Raw genomic sequence first — 6,564 nt, 5'->3', positions numbered from 1 at the left:
CTAATGTGAAATACTTATTTCAAGTTCCTCAAACTAAAGTATTATTAACCTCAACGTCGTTTCTATTCCGAAAGAAAAATCAAAATCACCGAATCTTCTTAGAAACCAGTCAGGTTCTTAAAAAATACGAGTAAACACGTTAATTTCTTTGAACTTGAATCCGATTTTAAGAATTGCAAAAGCTAATTTCTGATTTTCAATATTCACATTGACGTACATCCAGGTTCTGTTGGCCATTAATATTTATTAGAAATTGCTGAATGGAATTAATTATTCAAACCATCGTGTAAGGTGATTGCTTTTCTTACCCCATTTATTTTTCACGACTTGTGAATTACCGTGAACTATAGACGAATAATAGATAAGTGTGTCACGAGTTTCTCGTTTCTTAATTATACTTGATCAACCTCTTTGGCCAACGTATTCGCGTTTCTGAAAAAAATTATTATTGCAAATTGCTTAGTGTCGTCAAACCATAGTAAGGTTATGTTTCGATTTGAATAAAGATATATTTATATGAATCTTTTAGATTAGTACTATGAGTTGTAATTTTTTGAAAATTTTTATTGGGAGATTGGTGATACTTTAAGTGGCCTTTTATGTATTGGGTATATAACTTTCTTTCTTGCGATTAAAATTTCTCGTCTTCCTGTTATTATATATAAGTTCAAGATTCTCTTCCTCTCTTTATCTTTCCTGTTATCGAACTCATGGACTTTTACTGCGCCGAGGTTTTCTTCAGCAGGTTATCACTGACGAGTCTATGACTATTTTATGTGACAAAGCTTCCAAGCTGCGAAGAAACGTTTATCGTATAAAATGAACAACGAAATTCTGATAGTGAATTTTCATACGGTCAAGTTCAGATCTGTTAATTACTATTTATATAATTCCTTCTTGTTGCTATACGCTTGAAACAAGTGGTTGAAGGCACCGCAAGTTATGAAAATACGATTAAGCAATACTTCACTTACGTATATGTTGCTGATCCAATTATCGAATAATATTCTGTAAAGATTACTGATATGTATAACACGTACGTCACCAATGATCTTATTCACGTAATCGTGTTTTTGTTCGCTGTCCGACGCTTGGTAAAACGTCTCGAATGCATGCTAATTTCATCCATGGAAATTTTTCGCTCTCTGAAACATTTGTCGCGATTTAAAACACAAAAGAAATAAGCTGAAAGTATCAAAAGTTTCCGATCTGTCCCCTTGGCTGATCTCTTCCATACTTAAAAAAACAACCATTCGTGATTCATCTTTTGTTATTCTATCCCTTTAAAATGGCGATATAACCAATTGAAATTGCAGACCATGTTTAATTTGCTCCTCTTGATGCCGAACGAACTTAATACTCAATTAAACAGATCAAAATTTCCCACGGAACTGTGGAATATACAGAAAAAAATTGCAATATGAGTTATATGAAAAAATGTGAAATATAAAAAAAAGGAAAAAATTGTACCAAAAATCAAAATGTAAATTTTGGTTCTGTAACAGGGAGCAGTCTCTATAGAATCGTCGAAACCAGGCATTCATACTCGCTCGCTTCATAGTAATAAAATAAAAATAAAAATTACACTGACCCTGTGAAAAACGAGGAAATAAGGATAAGAATTCAAAATTTAATCACTTTCCGCTATTTTTTTATTGTCTCCCGGCAAAAATTGAGATAAGATATTTAAATTATTCTCGAACACCCGGTATACCTGGGTCTACCGTCCATTCAACGAAGACGAGAGTGTGTTTTCATCGTGCCGGGCGTTTGAAGTCGAATTAACTCCGCATTGTTAGCCGGTGTCTATCTCGACCATTCCATTATCCCGCTGATTGACGTACCTAATTGCATCAATTGCGCAACAAATGGAAATTAGGCTGCTGTGAAATGGTCAATGCCGTACCGCAGTCAAGCATCTACGTGAATATACGCATCGCGGAAACGCGCGGTAAAAACACTTTCTTCGGTAATTTTCGGCGGTGTTCGGGTTACGACCGAAGGACTACGGACCCCTCTGGTGGCGAATTAAGGCAAATAGCCTGGCACGATAGCGTTGACCCGTGGTTAGAAGGTTGACAGATTTTGAACTTCATGAGGATATTATGATTAAATATTTCCGATAGAAAGACGAATAGAATTGGGAAGTAAATTTGGAAAATAAATTGGAAAATGAGGAATAAGATGGAAAAGGTAAAGTTTCTAAGGAGCAGTAGAGACTTCTGACTTCTTGGAATCGTGGTTTGTTTTATTTAGAAATAATTTTATTTGCAGATGATCTTGTGAGTTATCTAATTCTTCGCAACTATCCAATTTATAGCTATTCAGCGATCTCCAGTAGTAAGCATAAAAATGTTTATATGGAATTAAATCGAAAGGCTGAAACTCAAAGTCTCGATCGTGTTTGTAGATTTTATATCTTCTCTTAAATTTACTGAGAATTCGGAAATAAAGATGATCCAAGTTCAATTATGTAATATTCAGCGTAGTTGTGCATACAAATTTCTTTGCCACACATATCGAGAATCGAACAGTCATTGTTCGCGTCAAATGGAGGACTTGTTGATTTTAGATCACGATAGAGAACTCTTACTCGGATTAAAACCAGACACTAATCTTGACATAATTTAATCTGCAATAGCAATTCATCTGATCAGAATAAAATTAACAAAAAATAAAAAAATTGGAAAAATATCGCATTCTATAGAATAAGAAACAATTCATAAGAAATAAAATACGTAATAATAAATTTAAATACGATGTATCGAATCTCGGGTAATATTCTCTCTTTTGTATTACGAATACTTGAAAGTCGCATTTTCGATAATTTTTCAGATCACCGGTTAGTTATCAATTTTTGATTCATCAATGTCCAAAGTTTAATGATCATGCGTCATACTTGAGTACTGCCGAGATATAAATCGTTGTGCAAACGATTTTTACAAATAATACCTTTAACTCCTGCTTCGAGAAAATGTTAAATAACCATAAATATTAACAAATTATTCATTTTATTTTTCCGAAATTGTAATATTTTGTACTTGCTTTATTTCATGATCAGTAACCTTGACCATGAAGTTCATCAGAAGTTTGTTATCATTATGCACAAGTTTGCAATTTTATTTCACATGGTTGTCAGAATTGCAGATAACACAGTCTCGATAACAGATTTTTCATTGACAAATCGAAACTTCCCTGTGGTCTCTGTAGGTGGCACTAGTTATCAACACTTGAGAACAAGATGTTTAATAGATCGTATCATTTTAATTCGAATTATTTCCATGGTTCCCTTGTACCATTTTCAAGTCGCATGCAACGTTATCGACTCAGTATCGAAAACGATTGTAGCGTTAACGAAACGGTTGAATATATAATTACATTTCGTAATATTCAGTTATCATTTAAAGAGGGCTATACTGTGCAGATCTCTGGGCGCACTTTTTCTCTTTTTAATACTCTCGAAATTTCTATTTTTTGATTCTTGCCGTTAGATAGAAATGTAGTAGTGCAAGTTACATTGGTATTCTCTTCGTTTTATTTTAATAATTAACATTAACCTGTTTTTGTTATTGATTTATATTACTTCGTAAAACTCTATCTTACACGTATATCACCTATTGCTTTTGTTATTTCGTTATGATACTATTTTACTCATTATCCAACATCAAAATAGGCTGTAACTTTCCGGCCTTGTCCATTTTTTCCATGTTTGTTTTCTCTGTTTGACATAGTTATAATTTAAGATTTGACGTGTTTGTGTTTTTCGATATAATGCTCGGTAGTTTGTTTTTCCATTGAAATGATAGTCACTATCGCTATCAAAGATACAATCAGTAACATATATTTGAAGGAATCCTTCATTACCTACAATGGGAACATTATAGTTTAAATTGCAGTTACTACGATTGTCAGTTGATCACTTTACTGTTAATAAATTCTATTTAATTCCTCATATAAATATTTTATATTACTATCTTGGAATATTGCTTTGTTCACTATATTGTTCACACGTACCATTCCTAGATAAGCTAGAATACTTGTACATTTATTATCGACTGCAATTGTGTAGGTAATTCAGTTCTCTGAAATATGATATTGAGCAATGGTAACTTCTGACTGTTATTTATCGACCGATGGCAATTTCTGGCTTTTGATAATTTACCATAAAATCAATATACTGAAATATTTTTTTGCTATTTCAATAATTTCATTTTTATCATAATATTCGACATTCATTAACACTTGTGTTATAAGAAAACAAGTCATACAAGTTTTTTGTTAGCATTATAAGAAGTACAGTTCAGTAATACACAAATTCTTTTTAAAGGTATAGTTTTATTAGATAATTTTATTGCTATAAAGATATGCAATTATTTTTAATAATTAATATTGTAAGAATATACCATTGAAATTTCTATTCTTTGTTCAAATTTTTCTTTAATTTATATAAAAGGATTGAGTTTGAAGTAAATAAAGTTAATGTTTATACATCTTAAAACCATGACAGTTCAATTTTCGATTTATCTAACGGTTTTTTTTAGAATTGTGATTTTTATATAAATATTGACTGCTACGTTCAAGATAGGCATTCCACAAAACTGCACAATCACTTTCAATATTACAAGAAATGATTTTGTTTATTATAATATTTAATAATTTATTAATTTTTGTACCTTTATTTTAACGTATATTCCCGATAATTTATCACAACTATAAATTTAATAGTTTACAATCTTTTTGCAAATTAAAATATGGTTTGGAGTGTTAATTATGATATTAGTTTTCGTTGTAGACTCGTATTAAAATATTTTTATTGTTTTTTAATAACAGGAGCAATACACAATAATAGCATATAACGTGATTAAATTGTTTTATAGCGTGAAGTTATTCTTGCTGACATAGCGGTGAACATGATACAGTGAACTTGAAACGTCAAGTAGCGATATTTATCGGTGATGTGATACTTTAGGGCAATATGTTACATTATTCGAGTGTACTCAAATACTTAATTATCTTTTATCTGTGAGTAGAAAAATGATAAAAAATTAATTTAAAAATACTAGAAGTAGGTATAAATATATTTAATCAAGAAAATTTGTATGAAAGACAAAAGAAATTATTTCAAAATTATTTCAAGTACATTATTTTTGCAAAATAATTAAACTGACAAATAGTGTTTACGAGAAAAAATAGATGACCGTACTGATATTTGTTGAACGCTAGTAGTTTGCTTTTTAAAGAAACGCTCGATCACTATCACTATCAGGGACCATGAGCAGCAACAAGTGTCTGAAGAAACCCTCTTTGCCTGCAGCGAAAGTGGTGTGGTCAGATCGCATTAGAATTACTTCAATCGGCTTGGCGTCAGACTTGGATGTGTAAATTGATCGCCCTGATCGAATTTCTTGCGAGGATTAATCGCTAGAGGCGCTCTTTGTCAGTTGGCGGGCTAACCAGACTATTTTTGCCGACATCTTAGGTATTATTCTATGAACGTCAACTTTTTATTAAATGCTCCAGTAAATATGATACTGCTTTCAACCTATCATTTTCAATTATTTTGTAAGGCATTTATCAAAAGTGTTTCTTATCGCAATATGAGGGCTTTTGTAGGAATATAATACAAAACAGTTACAACAAATGTAAGCCTGAAAATGTTTTCTTATATATATGAAAGGTTATGTTTATGAGATATTTTAGAATTATAATAATTTATTATTTAAAAGAAATGCAACTACTTCTCAGTTAAATTTACAGAAGTAAGTGTTCCTATTTATTCATGAATCACCAATGTATGCATAATATTGATTCCTTTGTATATATGAATGGTGAAAGAAAAACTTGTTTGACTACCCAAGTTTACAAATATTACTTTACAGAATTTTAATGAGTAGGATAACGTGTAGTAACATGATCAAGTGCATGCACTCAAATCAATCAACAATGCAGTAACGTATACCGCAATATCAACAATTTTTAACCCTTAACATTTATGCTTTCTGCTATAACTCTTTATTAACAAAACATTTTCATGTCTGTGAGGATTTCAAGTTATATTTATTGAAAGTTATTAGATCATTTTATATTCATATATAACTTGAAATGTTTTTCCATGTTAATTAATTCTCAGGTAACTATGAAAATTATTATCTGAGTTATTTGTACGTAGGGCTTAAATTATTCCAGACATAATGTTTATAAAACTGTTTGCTGAACCATGATAATTCCATTAATAATTATTTTTCTACTACAATAACTAACATTTTATTAATTTCTTCATTTTTATTATAAACTTAAACCTTAGATAATTCTTCACTAGCAATAAATTTAATAATTCTCATATCTTTTGCAAATTACATCTATATTTAGGCTTCTATACTACATCTTTGTTGAAATATTCATATTGTACTTTGAATTTGTAGGAGATCAGGTAATTTTGTGGTTATGCATTGCAATTAGTCATGTGACAAGTTCAGTCCATTTTTAAGTCACACATGTAATACAAAAAAGAATACAATAAGAAAGAAGGTACAAGAAATCTAGGTATCTTACACCTAATTTATT

The sequence above is a fragment of the Eufriesea mexicana genome, unplaced genomic scaffold (genome assembly GCF_001483705.2).
Source record: "Eufriesea mexicana isolate 0111107269 unplaced genomic scaffold, ASM148370v2 scaffold4545, whole genome shotgun sequence".
In the NCBI taxonomy this organism is placed as follows: Eukaryota; Metazoa; Arthropoda; class Insecta; order Hymenoptera; family Apidae; genus Eufriesea; species Eufriesea mexicana.
This window is presented reverse-complemented; position numbering follows the sequence as displayed.